At 40.8% G+C, this 18,753-nt stretch overlaps 1 long non-coding RNA gene across 1 annotated transcript; it reads right to left on the bottom strand.

Moving 5' to 3' along the window:
• Positions 1–6,643: 6,643 nt before the first annotated feature.
• Positions 6,644–17,766, bottom strand: LOC129840277 (uncharacterized). Its single transcript, XR_008757184.1, has 6 exons — positions 17,055–17,766; positions 15,474–15,542; positions 11,743–11,863; positions 11,561–11,644; positions 10,855–10,986; positions 6,644–10,751 (listed from the first exon to the last, which is right to left on the bottom strand). It is a non-coding gene; the product is annotated as an uncharacterized LOC129840277 (long non-coding RNA).
• Positions 17,767–18,753: the final 987 nt, after the last annotated feature.

Below are 18,753 nucleotides of genomic sequence, written 5' to 3' on the forward strand. Positions count from 1 at the left end.
TCTGTGGCAGCAGGAAGAATTAAGTCCTCCACAATAGTATGGGACTTGCCGGTCCTAGCCACTCGGTAGCTCACTATATAAGACGGTATCTGTTGCTTTTATACATGTCTTACTACTCGAAAGTCATCTAAATTCTCGCTCAAAAAAACGTGGCTTATTTTTCAAATTGGCATGTTTTGTTTCTAAATGTCTGCGCAAGAGTGAAGGTTTCAAGTTGTGAGATAGTACTTTTGCACATACAACACACTGTGACTGAGGAAAGGTACTACTCCCAATATAAGTGAACCCAAATCAATGTAGTTCTCATCATATTTGCGCCTCTTCGATGGTCCAACGTCCCTGTCTGTTGTTCGGTGCTTTCCCGGGTAAGGGGTCAATAGCTCTTCGGCTGCATCAGATTCACAACTGTCAGAGTACATGCTAGCTGGGCTAACAACAAATGTAGAATTAGTGATGCTGGCATTGGATGTGCTTGTGGAGGCAGAACAACTTGTGTCGTCAACAGGTGCAGGTGTAGTATTGCTGGTAGTAGCAGTACTACTAGTAGAGCTGGTACTGTATGTGTCTCCATGGACACGGGCCGTACTTTTTTTAACCATTTATCAATTTTCGAGCAAACGGAATGAGCAGCAGCTATGTTTGGCTACATTCGGACCGTTAGTGGAATTCCCGGGAGAGTAACGGTTAATGTGATAGGATGTTAATTATTTGACTAGGCTACCTGTATTTGACATTGTGTTATTTCGCTGAACACTAGATGATTTAATTTTCTTTTTGGCAGTGAAACGAGGCTTTTCAGGCGAGAAAAAAGGTGAATCACAGTTTTATTTGGCGTACCCCCGACGGAATTGCGCATACCCGTACCCCAGTTTGCGAATACCTGATCTATATAATACAGTGGAGGCTGCTGGGGGGAGGACGGCTCATAATGATGACTGGAATGGCGCAAATGGAATGGCATCAAAGACATGGAAACCATGTAATGGCCTTATTTCTATTACAGCATATTGGATGACTGTCATTCATATTTCACTCACCCAGTTCAATGTAACAGTGATAGGTTTACTACCACTTTCCCTACAACCATCATGAGATCGCTGCAACATAAGTGCACACAGATCGAGAGTAAAATACCGCCTTGCACACTCTTGCCTGCATCTAGCTGATATAGGGTGTAATCATTAAACCAACAGTTGAAAACAAGTTTCCACTGGACAAATTATTCCGTTTCCTTCCGTTTAAGAAATGTTTTTCAAGAATACAGCCCTGATCACGGGTAAACACAGTTCACTTTCATAGCAGCTACGCTGTATTTCTTCTCGCATCTATGCGCTCTCTGCCTCTCACCTTTTTCCTTCGCTTGTGGACTTCAATCCACAACGAATCAGCTGTCTGTAACCAGGCAAAAAAAAACTTTCCAAGCCAAACCATATCATAACCACTACACAGCCCACATAGTTGTCACCATACTAGCTAAAGTAACGTCATAGTCAACAAAGCTAATAAAACTAACATGCTAGTAAACTGCTACAATCATGCAGTAATGTTAGTGTATAGTCAGTAAACAGTTTAGCACTTACACCGGCAGGTCCGGTGGCAATACATTTGTAAGACCAAAAGCGTAACTTGACTTGGAAGAGTTCCAGTGTTGTGTTGGATAGTCATAGCCAGCGAGCTTAGCATCCCTCTGTTTGACCTAGGTGTTTGAGTAGGCTGAACTAGCTGGCTGCGTTTGCTAGCTAAGTAAGTGAAACTGAAAGTGAAAAAAATGACACTTGCTTCTCCTTAATTTCAGAATAAATTAATTAGTTAAAAACTATTCAACTATTGTTTTTCTCTTTGAGCCAACTACTCAGCATATTTTATGCACTGCAGTTCTAGCTAGCTGTAGCTTATGCTTTCACTACTAGCTTCACTCTGAGCCTTTGATTGGATGGACCACACGTCAGTTCATGCTGCAAGATCTCTGATAGATTGGAGGATGTCCTCGGGAGTTTGTCATAATTAATGTGTAAGTCTATGGAAGCGGGTGGGAACCATGAGCCTTTTAGATTTTGTATTGAAGTCAATGTATCCAGAGGAGGACGGAAGCTAGCTGTCCTCCAGCTACACCATGGTGCTACCCTACAGAGTGCTGTTGAGGCTACGGATCTATCATAGTAATTGGTGGTGAATGTTCTCTGTCTTAACAATAGTCATAATGTTAGTCTTCTGTAGCTCAGCTGGTAAAGCATGGCACTTGCAACACCAGGATAGTGGGTTCAATTCCTGAGACCACCCATATGTAAAGAAAAGTATGCATGCACAGCTAAATTGCTTTGGATTAAAGTTTCTGCTAAATGTCATATATTATTTATACCCTAATAGTATATCATCCATTTAGGCAAATATCCTTTGTTTTTATGTAGACAAATATGGATTGTACTGACCATTTCAACATTCCAGACATGGGTCTTTTGGGAAATTTAGGAACACCTAAAGAGGATGCATCAATCCACTGTTTGGCAGTCAGTCCAGATAAAAAAAATACACAAGGGGATATAAGGTGAGACTTCTCCTTTGACTATTTCTTTGTATAGCCTACATTCCCTGTCAAAATGCACTACCCCATAATTCTCGTCTTTCACAACAATTACTGGTACAGAAAAAGTATGTGTTACCAGAAGCGATTGGGGGTTTTCAGGGTACAAATGATGATGATAATGATGATGATGTGGGGGACCTTTGTACTCCTCAGAAGTCATAAGCCATACAGAACCCAGAGCATTTGTCATTTAATGTTGAAGCCTTTCCTGAAACTTTTTGTGTGGCCTATTTTGCACATGATCTTTAACACTGTGCAGGGAAATCTACTTCTGAGGAGAAGCTATTTCACAGAGGATGTGATGAACAGCTGCCATGACATAAAAGTGTGTCTTTTTTTAGGTTGGCCACGTCTCAGATATTATTTTGTATTTACTTATTTTTATGAATTCAATTCAAATATCAAATAACAGACAATATAGGACACACTTTTATTTTAAGCATCAGTAGCGGTACTAACTGACAATAACATGACAAGTATCAACAAACATCAAACCTGTAAAAGAAAGTAATTTTTCTAATACACACCACAACCCAAATCCACTGCTGAAGGCTTTATTCCCAAGGGTGCATGGCATTCTCTAACCAATTCCATAGGGACACACCACACTCTAGCCATGGCAGTAAGCTGTCAAGTATTCTGTTCCAATCACCTCTTCCCATCTCTACACAAATGAGAACAAACATACTATATTAATGGCAAGACTTGGTCCCTACATTGCATTGGGAAATAACAAAAAATGCATCTCATCATTATTAAGATGGATGAGTATATCTGTTGCCATCAGGAAAGCATGAGTAGGCTATACTAAAGTTGCTGTATGTACATAACCACTGTGATCAGTGTATTTATTTAGTATGCTATCCATATTACTTATCAGTCCAACAACTGGATATAACAGTATATTGCCCTTTCATTGGGTTTTAATTCAATGGCTAATATTAAGTGTGAAGAGTGATTTTCAATGCGTGAAAGTGTGATAAGAGGAGGAACAGGAACATCTCGTATTTCATTTGTAGAAGTAAAATACATGAAAACCAAGACTTGCTGGTCATGAAATGTTGTCAGCCGGTGTTTGTCAAGCAAATAACTGCCAGTCTCACGGTAATTGATTATTAATTAACATAAAAACGTTTAGCATCTCCTGGCTTCCACGCATAGGCTACAAGCCACTGATGCAAACCTTTGGAACATCACATTTTAAAAAGTCAAAGAAATCAATGTAAAATAGCCTACACCACCACAATCAATCCATTATTTATTTTAGACATGTCTAAAGAAACATGATATGAAGAAAATGTAGTCTATTTCAAAAGAACAGAATAGTATGCTCTGAGTTGTCTTTATGTTAGGCCCTGATATGGCTATGCCATATGGCTGCGGGCTACACTAGTTCATTTAGCAGACAAGATTTGCTTAGAATTCCGTGGCATTAATTTTTTATTATTTTATAGTATAAAGAATACAATTGCACATAGCTGAATAAATAGAAAGGATATTTTCTCCAAATGATTTCCAAGGAAGTGCGCACTATTCTGTGTTGAGCGGTTAACAACAAAATAGGTCCTCCTATATGCTTCATTTAGAGTTATTTATGTAACTTTCGTTGTGATACAAACGTTGGGCTTTATGTTTAGATTTTTAATACATTTAAGGCTGCATGATGCGACTCTAATGATGATTTGAAAAAAATGCATGAAAAGCATGAGCTCTGATTTGTTTCTTGTGCAGGCTGTACACACTCCATCAGTCATTGTGCCCTTGGGCTGAATATAATTATATAATATAATTATAATTCCTTCTCCTGGCTGCTGTGTTTCAAAGCACCTCTCACTCACATGGCTCTGTCAGATATCTCAATTCTTATTAGCCAATGCCTGTCAGGTGATCGGGTCCTTCTCACAGCTAAGAAGTAGGCTACAAGTGAAGACAGACACATCAAATTCCGAGGCAGCTCCGGACTGACGGGCGGCTCTGGCAGCTCCGGACAGGAGGGAGACTCTGGCTGCTCCGGACAGGAGGGAGACTCTGGCTGCTCCGGACAGGAGGGAGACTCTGGCTGCTCCGGACAGGAGGGAGACTCTGGCTGCTCCTGACTGAAGCCCGTCGCTGGAGGCTCCAGACTAGAGGGCGTCGCTGGAGGCTCCGGACTAGAGGGCGTCGCTGGAGGCTCCGGACTAGAGGGCGTTGCTGGAGGCCTCGTGCCATAACTCCTCACTGGAGGCTTCGTGCCCTGGATCTTCACTGGAGGCTTTGTGCCATGGATCATCACTTGAAGCTTCTTACCATGGATCATCACTGGAGGCTTCGTGCCTTGGATCATCACTAGAGGCTTCGTGCCTTGGATCATCACTAGAGGCTTCGTGCCATGGATCATCACTGGAGGCTTCGTGCCATGGATCACCACTGGAGGCTTCGTGACATGGATCATCACTGGAGGCTTCTTGCAATGGATCATCACTGGAGGCTTCGTGCCATGGATCATCACTGGAGGCTTCGTGCCATGGATCACCACTGGAGGCTTCTTGCCATGGATCATCACTGGAGGCTTGGCTCTGGGAGAAGGCACATGACTCACCAGGCTGGGGAGACATGCAGGAGGCCTTGTCCTTGGCCGAGGCACCGGATACATTGGGCCTTGGAGGCGCACTGGAGGTCTCGAGAAAAAAGCCTGCACAACCCGTCCTGGCTGTATGGTGATTTTGGCCCTGCACCTGCGGGGCGCAGGCACATAATGCTGCTCACCTGTCCAGGAGTCCCTTTCACCACGCTGCTTGGTCCTTTGGTGGTGGGTGGTTCTGTAACGACTGTCGTCGGGAGAAAGAGAAGAGGACCAAGGTGCAGCGTGGTAAGTGTCCATATTAATAATTTAATCAAAACTGACCATATTAATAATTGAATCAAAACTGAACACTAAACAAAATAACGAGGAAAAACCGAAAACGAAACAGTTCTACAAGGTGACATACACTAAACAGAAAACAACTACCCACAAACACTGGTTGGAACAGGCTACCTAAGTATGGCTCCCAATCAGAGACAACGATAGACAGCTGCCTCTGATTGGGAACCACACCAGGCCAAACACATAGAAACATAACAACATAGAAAAAAGAACATAGACTGCCCACCCTAGTCACACCCTGGCCTAACCAAAATAGAGAATAAAAAGCCTCTCTATAGCCAGGGCGTGGCATTCTTGACAGTGTCATAAAGTGTATTATTCTTAGTCCAAGTAAGGTGACACAGGTTGGTCTTAATGCTTCATGACAGTGTCATAAAGTGTATATTCTACAAGTTTTTTAAAAATGTGATGAAAACACATGACTGTAAAGAATTCATTACAGCAACAATAAAGGATTTAAGAAACAAACCTTCAAACAAAAGGACATTTCTTGGTAGGGAAAAAAACTAACTTGAATAAATTTGGGTTTTGACACACTTTTTGTCGGTGATCAGGCCTACCACTGTTGTGTCGTCAGCAAACTTAATGATGGTGTTGGAGTTGCGCATGGCCACACAGTCGTGGGTGAACAGGGAGTGCAGTAGGGGACTAAGCACACACCCCTAATGGGCCCCTGTGTTGAGGATCAGTGTGGCAGATGTGTTGTTGCCTACCCTTACCACCTGGAGGTGGCCCGTCAGGAAGTCCAGGATCCAGTTGCAGAAGGAGGTGTTTCGTCCCAGGGTCCTTAGTGATGAGCTTTGTGGGCATGATAGTGATGAATGCTGAGCTGTAGACAATGAACAGCATTCTCACATAGGTGTTCCTTTTGTCCAGGTGGGAAAGGGCTGTGTGGATTGCATTTGAGATTGTGTCATCTGTGAATCTGTTGCGGCGATATGCGAATTGGAGAAGGTCTAGGGTTTCCGGGATGATTGTTTTGATGTGAGCCATGACCAGCTTGTCAAAGCACTTCATGGCTACAGACGTGAGTGCTACGGGTCGGTAGTCATTTGAATATGACCGTGTCATATGACACTGAGTGTCTGTAACGGCTGTCGAAGTCGTTCTCCTCCTCAGACGAGGAGGAGCATGGATCGGACCAACACGCAGAGTGGAAAGTAGTCATTATTTAATGAACGTAAAACTGAACACTTACACATACAAAAACAACAAACGTGACCAAACCGAAAACAGTCCCATGTGGCACGAACACAGACACGAGATACAAACACCCACAAAACACACGTGAAACCCAGGCTGCCTAAGTATGATTCACAATCAGGGACAATGATTGACAGCTGTCTCTGATTGAGAATCATACCCGGCCGAACACAAATATCCCAACATAGAAAATCAAACATAGACAAACCCACCCAACTCACGCCCTGACCAACTAAATAAATACAAGAAAAAGGAAAACAGGTCATTAACGTGACAGTGTCAAGTAAAGTGTTACCGAAATGGTAAAAGATTAGAATACAAACATAGTGTTGATTGGTGACAGAATGCGGTCAGACCAACAGATATTTGGCATGTACATTACTCTTACTCAGTTTCTACATGGGTGAGGATATTGCAAATATAATCAATCTCTATTGGGTGATAACTTGTTTTTAACAAGTACAGAGGAATTTATATCTGAATTTGTCCGACATAACATAGGTACAGCAGATCCCCTTATTGTATGGGACACTTTTAAATGTGCCTTTAGAGGCCATGCAAGGTAGCTCTAAAAATAATTGGGCCAAAATAGTCCAAATTAACAAAGGACAAAAAAGGTCTAACAGAACAGATAGATAGCAATAAAAACTGTACCATAGAGGCTCAGAATAAGTTAGAGGAAAAACAAAAAGAAATGAAGGAACTTATTCAAGTTATTGTCACGCCCTGACCTTAGAGAGCCTTTTTATTTCTCTATTTGGTTAGGTCAGGGTGTGATTTGGCTGGGCATTCTAGTTTTTCTATTTCTTTGTTGGCCGGGTATGGTTCCCAATCAGAGGCAGCTGTCTATCGTTGTCTCTGATTCGGGATCATACTTAGGCAGCCTTTTGCCAACTTTAGTTTGTGAGATCTTGTTTTTTGGTTAGTTGCCTGTGTGCACGTCATTAGTTTCACGTTTAGTTTGTGCTTGATTGTTTTGTCTGGTGAGTTTCGATTAATTAAAAGATGTGGAACTCTACGCACGCTGCGCCTTGGTCCATTCATTTCGACGAGCGTGACAGTTATACAAATAAAGAAAACTCGATGAGAACATAGAAATGCAACCAAAAATAGTCACCTATAATTCATCCAATTATATGTTTTAGTTTCAATCTCCTACATCTCCTCTAACCGAAGCTAATTGATTGGATTTTTTTCTGTTAATAATGTAAAATTAACAGCTGTACAGAAAGACTCATGTGAAGGTGAAATTACAAAGGAGGAACTTCTTGATGCAATTAAAGCCTTTAAGTCCAGGAAAACCCCAGGGCTGGATGGCATACCAGTTGAGGTATACCAAACCTTTTTTGATATACTCAGAGGACCGTTATTAGCATGTTTTAACCACTCCAATGTAAATGGTAGATTATCAGATACTCAACAAGAAGGTCTGATTTCATTATATCTGAAACAGGATACAAGTGAGAAATATAAAGATTCAGTACATTTAATAAATTGGAGGCACCTTACACAGTGTTGCGATGAAAACATTATAGAAAAATGAATAGCGCATAGAATTAAAAAGGCATTATTCATTCTAATCAGATAGGGTTTTACATGGAGATAATATAAGGCAAGTACTGGAAACAATGGAACAGTATGAAAAATCTGGGAAACCAGGCCTGCTATTCATAGCTGACTTTGAAAAGGCTTTTGATAAAGTGTAAAGGGAATTTTAATGTTTGTGCTTTTCTTATAACTAATGTCTGTGTTCTGTTTATGTGCTGTTCTAATAACCAATTTCTGTGTTCATACAAGTGACTGATTTAATGAATCCTTACTTATCAGTAGCTGCAATTTGGCAGTACGCCCAGACCTTGTTTTGAGAACGAACGAAAGATATCAGTTTCAAGGTCTCAGCTTAGAGAGAAGAAGCCTCGTAATGTATTGGTTTGTCACATGTTATGAACCAGTATTGGTCGGTCACATCAATGAAACAAGATGGTATTGATTAATTAATTATGCTAAATCATGCAAATATAAATTGTCTGTGTATCGCCGTATATAAGACAACTGCTGGGACTGCCCAGGGGGAGGTCCTGATTGACATGTGTACTATGGTGCTTTGAATAGGTTGGGACCTCTCCAGAGCACTGACAAATAAACAATGATTCCTTTAAGATTGACTTGTGTCCCTGCACAAGAATATCCATGACAAAAGTACGACTGGAGTTTATATATTTTGGAGAATCTCTTATAAAATTGGTTAAAATAATGTATAGAAACCCTAGGTGTAAAATAGTAAATAATGGCTACTTCTCAGAAAGTTTTAAACTGTCAAGAGTAGTAAAACAAGGTTGTCCACTATCGGCATATCTATTTATTATGGCCATCGAAATGTTAGCTATTAAAATCAGATCCAACAATAATGTCAAGGGATTAGAAATACAGGGCTTAAAAACAAAGGTGACATTGTATGCTGATGATTCAGGTTTTCTTTTAAATCCACAACTTGGGTCCCTTCACAGCCTCATAGAGGATCTAGCAAATGTTTGTAACCTCTCTGGATTTCAACCAAATTATTACAAGTGTACTACATTACATAATGGATTACACAAAAACGGTCTGATGGGGATGTTTATATACTTGTTATACAGCGTACTGCAGCACAGCTTGTGTGGTGCCGCAGAATTCTATGGCACTTTATTTAAGTGCCAACCACTGGTACCATTAATGCTAGTTAGTGCTAGTTTGACCACCAGAGGGCATCTTTGAGAAGCATTTGATAGCCTTCAATAGTGGCTGTACTAGAGAATTTAAAACATTTTTTTGCAAGAACATAGTATATGGGATTGATTTTAAGAAATGTTGCTTAATTAATTTGATTAATATTATGGTGTTTCTATTTCAAGAAAAACATGGTGCTGTACAACATGGCAGTAGTCTACAGTGCTGGGCAATTTAGCTAAAGAATTCCTGTGTCGTGCGGGCACGCGGGAGACCGGGGTTGAATTCGCCAATGGGGAGGAAGGAGTAGGCTGTCCTTGTAAATAAGAATTTGTTCTTAATTGATTCCATATGTGTTATTTCATAGTTGTGATGTATTCACTATTCTGCAATGTAGAAAATAGTAAACATTTTTAAAAACCCTGGAATGAGTAGGCGTGTCCAAACTTTTGACTGGTACTTGCTTAATTAATTAGATTAATATTATGGTGTTTCTACTCCAATAAAAACGAAAAACCCTGTGTTTCTGTTAGGATGGAACGGAAAATATGGCGCTTCGTGCGCTGCGGCCAGTCGTGTATAGCCGTAATATAAATTTTGGTGACCTTATTTGACCTTTTCTACTGTTTTTGAGACACAGGCGATCCCTCCTTGGGGCACTACTTGATTGAGTAAATAAAACAATCACAATACAGTAACTATTGGTCACTCTATTATTATAATATGTATTCAGTATAGAATTGTGTCAGTTATTAATGATGAACCTTTCAACTCCCCATCTCTCTATTTTTCAGCTTCATGTGACAAAACCTGCAGTCCAAGGGTTGTAGGTCTGCCGACTTCCTTCTGGTCACACATTGTATTTGGAGAAATATCCAATAAACCACATTACTTTAACTGTGAATGTACTTTATTACAGATATTTTCCTCAAATAAAATGGAGCATACATAAAATAAACAAGTTATTACAATTTATTTACATTGGGTGTAGTGTGTGTCTGTGTGAGAGGGAGGCATGTTTTTCAACTCAGAAAAAAGTACACAGAAGTTCCTAAAACTGTACACATAGTATTTTATAATTATCAATCACACTTTGATTTGATAGATATTTAGAGTAAATATGCAGACATTGATAATGGATTTATAGGAGTAGATATCTCCAATCCTAAAATAAAATGGAGCAAACATTACATTTACAAGCAATTACAACTTATTTACATTGTGGATAAAGTGTGTGTGTGTATGTTTTATTTTTCCTTGTCAGCAACCCATCTCTGCTCTGTCAGTCTTGAAAGGCCCAGTGTATGCACTTCTGGGTGAGGTTGTCAGGCAGTGGTGGAGTGCATGGCAGATCTGAAAGAGATGCACAAAGTGACAGTAAGTATACAGCTCAACAACATGTCTGTATGTACATCTGTTGGTGTGGGTGAGCATATGCAATATATTTCTGAATTACCTGTATCCATCTGGGAATTCTCAAAAGTTTCACCCTTCACGGCCAGTGTAGTAGGAACTGGTGCAGCTGGTAAATTAAATACTACAGCAGTGGACTGCTGTGACTGCAGCTGAACTGCTGGGAATGGCAGATCTAAAAGACAGAGGCGGCCAATAATCATATAACTCAATAGACTGACTGACTGTAGATTCAATCAGATCAAGCGTTAACCGGCGATTGCCGACACCCGCATAGCTGATGTTTTGGTGGTGTCTGAGGTGTAACTGTGTTGGATCTGTCAAATCGGTAAGCAGCAGCTCTTGATCATTGTCACTAAACTACACCCGTCCTACTCGCGTTACAAGTTCAGAACGAGAAAGTGTAGGTTATATAGAAATAATGACGCTCAAATTCAAAATCATTAAACTAAATAATGAGGATTTCTATCAGCCTAATCGAGGTGTAGATTACATCTCAAATTCCAGTGTTCTAACTTGTAAACAGGGCTGCATGAGATTTCTGTTAAAACGACTCAGTTTCTTCCAATGGCAATGTCCGCTTTAGGTATAATGCCAGGAGCCACTTGTGAATTTGACAGCTCTCACAGTTCCACTTCAGACACCGCCAAAACAACCGCTATGTGGATGTTGGCTAAAGCAGATGTGATTGAATAGAGCCCCAAGTGAGGGAGAGTGTGCATGTGTGTATACATGCATGTGATAATTACCTGTATCACCTGTCATGGCCGGTGTATCAGATGCAGACGACTGCAGCTGTGAAGACTGTGGTTGAGCTAATAGGGGTGTCAGATCTAAAAGAGAGAGGAACAATATTCTTAAGTTAAAATAATTATACAAAAAAACAGAGTGAATGATTGAGTGAGTGTGTGTACGTGTGCTTGATAAATACCTGGACCACATCACACCGCTTTAGGTCTACAAGCCTCTGGAAGTTCCAACGTGCCACTCCAGGCCTGGAACAGCTTGGTGGAAAGACGGTAACCTGTCACCCACTGAGCAGGCTGGCAGATCTGAAAAATAGGCACAATATAATTTTAATGACAAAGCCTTGATTGACTACACAATAACCTAAACAGAACAAACTATGGGAGGCGCCACAGTAGTACATAGAGCCATGACTACATGGAACTCTATTCCACACCAAGTAACTAGTGCAAGCAGTAAAATTAAATTTAAAAAATATATAAAAATACACCTTATGGAACAGCGGGGACTGTGAAGAGACACATGCATAACATATACACTGTACACACACAAGGATTTTGTGCTGTAGATATGTGGTAGTAGAGTAGTGGCCTGAGGGCACACACTTAATGTGTTGTGAATGTATTGTAATGTTTTTAAAATTGTATAACTGCCTTAATTTGGCTGGAACCGAAGAAGAGTAACTGCTGACTTGGCAGCAGCTAATGGGGATCCATAAAAAAATACAATACAACAAATGAATGAAGTTTGTGTGTGTGTATCTGGCAACCCACGCAGCAGACTTCATTTTCCCAAATGCTCATTGTACTTGCCCTTGCAATCTGATGTGTGTGTGTTCTGTGTTATTATGACTTAGAAGTGTCAAGCTGACCACATCCTTGTAGTAGGTCATTCAGTGATTAGCTTGGGAAAATTTACTATCAACAGTAAACAGTACAGTAAAAAGGATATCAAATATTCAGATCTGGATTGACAACTAGGCTAAATCATGTGAAGTTACAAACCTCTAGGGCTTAATCTACACTCAAGTTAAATACAGGATGCAGGACATGAGCTCTAGGACCATGCCTCAGGACTACCTGGCCTGACAACTCCTGGCTGTCCCTGTCTCCAGTCCACCTAGTCGTGCTGCTGTCTCTGCTGTTTCTGTCTGCAGCTATGGAACCCTGACCTGCTCAAGGCTCACCGGAGGTACTAACTTGTCCCAGACCCGCTGTTTGATCCTGTCTTTCTCTACCGGACCTACTGTCTCAACTAGAGGTCGACCGATTAATCGGAATGGCCGATTAATTAGGACCGATTTCAAGTTTTCATAACAATTGGAAATCGGTAATTTTGGACGGCGATTTAAAAAATAAAAAATGTATACCTTTATTTAACTAGGCAAGTCAGCTAAGAACACATTCTTATTTTCAATGACGGCCCAGGAACGGTGGGTTAACTGCCTTTTTCAGGGGCAGAACGACAGATTTTTACCTTGTCTGATCAGCGATCCAATCTTGCAACCTTACGGTTAACTAGTCCAACACTCTAACCTCCTGCCTCACGAGGAGCCTGCCTGTTACGCGAATGCAGTAAGAAGCCAAGGTAAGTTGCTAGCTAGCATTAAACTTATCTTATAAAAAACAATCAATCATAATCACTAGTTATAACTACACATGGTTGATGATATTACTAGTTTATATAGCGTGTCCTGTGTTGCATATAATCGATGCAGTGCGCATTCGCGAAAAAGGACTGTCGTTGCTCCAACATGTACTTAATCATAAACATCAATGTCTTTCTTAAAATCAATACACAGAAGTATATATTTTTTAACCTGCATATTTAGCTAAAAGAAATCCAGGTTAGCAGGCAATATTAACCAGGTGAAATTGTGTCACTTCTTTTGTGTTCATTGCACGCAGAGTCAGGGTATATGCAACAGTTTGGGCCGCCTGGCTCATTGCGAACTAATTTGCCATAATTCTACATAATTATGACATAACATTGAAGGTTGTGCAATGTAACAGGAATATTTAGACTTATGGATGCCACCCGTTAGATAAAATATGGAACGGTTCCGTATTTCACTGAAAGAATAAACGTTTTGTTTTCGAGATGATAGTTTCCGGATTCGATCATATTAATGACCTAAGGCTCGTATTTCTGTGTGTTATTATGTTATAATTAAGTCTATGATTTGATAGAGCAGTCTGATTGAGCGATGGTAGGCACCAGCAGGCTCGTAAGCATTCATTCAAACAGCACTTTCCTGCGTTTTGCCAGCAGCTCTTCGCAATGCTTCAAGCATTGCGCTGTTTATGACTTCAAGCCTATCAACTCCCGAGATTAGGCTGGTGTAAGCGATGTGAAATGGCTAGCTAGTTAGCGGGGTGCGCGCTAATAGCATTTCAAACGTCACTCGCTCTGAGACTTGGAGTAGTTGTTCCCCTTGCTCTGCATGGGTAACGCTGCTTCGAGGGTGGCTGTTGTCGATGTTTTCCTTGTTCGAGCCCAGGCAGCGGCGAGGAGAGGGATGGAAGCTACACTGTTACACTGGCAATACTAAATGCCTATAAGAACATCCAATAGTCAAAGGTATATGAAATACAAATCGTATAGAGAGAAATAGTCCTATAATAACAACAACCTAAAACTTCTTACCTGGGAATATTGAAGACTCATGTTAAGAGGAACCACCAGCTTTCATATGTTCTGAGCAAGGAACTTAAACGTTAGCTTTCTTACATGGCATATATTGCACTTTTACTTTCTTCTCCAACACTTTGTTTTTGCATTATTTAAACGAAATTGAACATGTTTCATTATTTATTTGAGGCTAAATTGATTTTATTGATGTATTATATTAAGTTAAAATAAGTGTTCATTCAGTATTGTTGTAATTGTCATTATTACAAAAAAATATATTAAAAAAAAATATATATATATATATATATATATTTTTTTTTAATTAACCCCCCCCCCCAAAAAAAAAAAAATCAGCCGATTAATCGGTATCGGCTTTTTTGGGTCTTCCAATAACCGGTATCGGCGTTGAAAAATCATAATCGGTCGCCCTCTAGTCTCAACCTCTAAATGCTCAGCTATGAAGAGCCAACTGGCATTTACTCCTGAGGTGCTGAACTGTTGCACCCTCTATAACCCTCTATTATTTGACCCTGCTGGTCACCTATGAACGTTTAAACGTCTTGAAGAATAATCTGGCTAAATGGCTGTACTCTTATATAATCTCCACCAGCACATAGGACTGGCCACCCATCAGAGACTGGTTCCTCTAGGTTTCTTCCTAGGTTCCTGCCTTTCTTGTCACACCCTGATCTGTTTCACCTGTCCTTGTAATTGTTTCCACCCCCTCCAGGTGTCACTTATTTTCCCTGATGTATTTATCCCTGTGTTTCCTGTCTCTCTGTGCCAGTTCGTCTTGTATGTCTTTCAAGTCAACCAGTGTGATTTCCCGTACTCCTGCTTCTATTCTTTTTTTTGCTATCCCTCCCGGTTTTGACTCTTGCCTGTTTTCTGGACTCCGTACCCGCCTACCTGGCCATTCTACCTGCCACTCTGTACCTCCTGGACTCTGAACTGGTTTTGACCTTTTGCCTGTCCACGACCACTCTTGCCTACCCCTTTTGGATTGATCAATAAACATCAAAGACTCAAAACATCTGCCTCCCGTGTCTGCATCTGGGTCTCGCCTTGTGCCCTTATATTTCTAGGGAGTTTTTCCTAGACACTGTGCTTCTACGTCTGCATTGCTTGCTCTTTGGGGTTATAGGCTGGGTATCTGTATAAGCACTTTGTGACAACTGCTGATGTAAAAGGGGCTTTATAAAATACATTTGATAGATTGCTTGTATATGCTTCTACTCATGTCAGTAACTCTAAATATGACATTTCTTCAATAGGAAGTTGTACCTTAAGCCAACACTTTTTCCTGGTCTTTCCAACTGGGGACAGGGGGCTACAAGTTTGGGAATGGAGGTCCTAGAGAATTGGAATATTAACAATAATTAGTATCCACTTTTATGAATGAAATTCAATATGGGTTAGCTCTGTATCTCATCTAATTGAGAATTACTGATGATATGCCGTATGTCTATTTCTTTTGAAAATCTGCCACTAAACCACACAATTTGCTTTTGGAGGATGGCCTGGTGTCAAGAAGGGCAGCAAAGAAGCCACGTCTCTCCAGGAAAAACATCAGGGGCAGACTGATATTCTGCAAAAGGTACAGGGATTGGGCTGCTGAGGACTGGGGTAAAGTCATTTTTTCTGATGAATCCCCTTTCTCATTGTTTGGGGCATCCGGAAAAAAGCTTGTCCGGAGAAGACAAGGTGAGCGCTACAATCAGTCCTGTGTCATGCCAACAGTAAAGCATCCTGAGACCATTCATGTGTGGGGTTGCTTCTCAGCCAAGGGAGTGGGATCACTCACAATTTTGCCTAAGAACACAGCCATGAATAAAGAATGGTACCAACTTCTCCCAACCATCCAGGAAAAGTTTGGTGACGAACAATGCCTTTTACAGCATGATGGAGCACCTTGCCATGAAGGCAAAAGTGATAACTAAGTGGCTCGGGGAACAAAATATCGATATTTTGTGTCCATGGCCAGGAAACTCCCCAGACCTTAATCCCATTGAGAACTTGTGATCAATCCTCAAGAGGCGGGTGGACAAACAAAAACCCACAAATTCGGACAAACTCCAAGCATTGATTATGCAAGAATGGGCTGCCATCAGTCAGGATGTGGTCCAGAAGTTAATTGACAGCATGCCAGGGCGGATTGCAGAGGTCTTGAAAAACACTGCAAATATTGACTCTTTGCACCAACTTCAAGTAATTGTCAATAAAAGCCTTTGACACTTATGAAATGCTTGTAATTATACTTCAGTATTCCATAGTAACATCTGACAAAAATATCTAAAGACACTGGAGCAGCAAACTTTGTGAAAATTAATATTTGTGTCATCCTCAAAACTTTTGGCCACGTCTGTACTTTTGTTTATCCCATGTGTAACTATGTGTTGTTTTTTGTTACACTGCTTTGTTTTATCTTGGCCAGGTCGCAGTTGTAAATGAGAACTAGTTCTCAACCGGCCTACCTGGTGAAATAAATAAAATACAAATTATATCTAGTGAGAGTGCACACAACCATTAGCTTATTTTACCAAGTCAACAATGACATTTTGTCAAGGGACCCAACGTATCCCAACGGCGCTACCCTACTGCACCCCATATCAACCAACATGCCAACTAGTAGTGACATGGCTATATTGTTGTCATTCAGTAATACTGTAACGTTGCTGTAGCCTACTGTACATCACATTATTATCCACCTAGCTAGCTAGTAATAGCTTAGCTAGCTCCAAAGAAACAACCAGTGAATGACAACAGGCTTTTAAACAAAATATCTATCTATCTATCTAGCTAGTATGATTGCATGTAAAACAACTTTACAGATGATTACAAAGTTTGAAAGCAAAGTTGACTTACCAGTATGCTGCTCTATCGGGAACTAGAGTGAGGCATCCAGATATGAGGTTAGCTGGCTAGCATCGCCAGCATGTTAGATATGAAAGTATCTATCCAGCAACAACGTCAAGGTCAAAAACGAAAGAAACTGTTAAACCATGCGGACTTCGTAAGATAAGTCGAATCGGACTGAAATAATTAACAGGCTGAACTACATTTCTATGACTAACTAGCTAACTTTAGCTTGCCAGCTCAGTGACCGGTGATGCACCTATTCCTGTTTACACAGGGTGAATCCCTCCCCCTCCCATGTCCTGCATGGAGAAGCGCCACTGAGTCAACATGTGGCCAGAATTATATAACATTCAGGTTGGTTTCCAAACCCAATTGACAATGCATTTGAAACTGTTTAGGGCCGTTTAGCTAAATAATCCCTGGTTGCCGCGCTGCACAGAGAGGCTATGTTAAACCCTGCACCTATTCCTGTTTACAGAGTGTGAGTCCCTCCCCCTCCCATGTCCTGCATGGAGAAGCGCCACTGAGTCAACACGTGGCAAGAATTATATTACATCTGGGTTGGTTTACAAACTCTATTGACAATGCATGGGAAACTGTTTAGGGCCGTTTAGCAAAAGAACCGGGGTTCAATTCCCCACGGGGAGGAAGGAGTAGGCTGTTCTTGTAAATAAGAATTTGTTCTTAACTGACTTGCCTAGTTACATAAAGGTTACAAAAAGAGCATAACATTTCTGCACTATAATTTTACATGAGGTTATTTCATTTTTTAAAAATGAAAGTGAGCGATTGTAATCTGAATAAAGGCCAAAAGAATATTTTGTAAAGGCCAAAAATGTATTTCTGTTTTTAGAGGGAGAGAAACGCTGGGACAATTGTGCGGCGTCCTATGGGACTCCCAATCACGGTCGGATGTGATACATAATAATAATAATACTTAACATAGAACCTAATTTAGAAAAACATTTGACGATAGAATTCTCCTCCTACCCTCCATCTAGGCAAGTCTATTGTCCAGCTACCTGCTAGAACAGCGGGAACGTTTCCCTAGTCAGCGCCATTATTAGTGCAATGCCCCTTAAAGTGTTGCTCTGTGCTACCCAGTGTGGCGGGTCAAATCAGACTGATTTGACCCACCACACTCCTCCTCCCTTCCCCATGGGCTAGGTCTGTCTTCTTTGCGGCCCCTCCTGTGCCCCCTGCCCTCGGGGTTTGAACCTAGCGCTTTCAGTAGATACAACTGGAGAACTGCAAGACAATCCCATTGGGCACCACTCGGTAGCCAAGACCAATATGACCAATATATATTGTCCTGCTAATAACAGGGTTAATAATATATCTGTGAGAATATCCAAGGGGCTTTTATTTACATTTTTACATTTAGCAGACGCTCTTATCCAGAGCGACTTACAAATTGGAAAGTTCATACATATTTATCCTGGTCCCCCGTGGGAATTGAACCCTGGTCCCCCCGTGGGAATTGAACCCACAACCCTGGCGTTGCAAGCGCCATGCTCTACCAACTGAGCCACACAGGACCACATATATATAATTCTAAATGAATGATAATAATAATTAGAGATAATTTCGTTTTCAAATAACATAAAACGAGAAAAAGGTCATTCTTGAACATGGGGTGAGACATTGTTACTAATTTGTAAATAAAGCCAGTTTGTTATTTAGAACTATTTATTTCTGTTTTTAA

This window comes from Salvelinus fontinalis, chromosome 3, assembly GCF_029448725.1.
Source record: "Salvelinus fontinalis isolate EN_2023a chromosome 3, ASM2944872v1, whole genome shotgun sequence".
Taxonomy (NCBI): Eukaryota; Metazoa; Chordata; class Actinopteri; order Salmoniformes; family Salmonidae; genus Salvelinus; species Salvelinus fontinalis.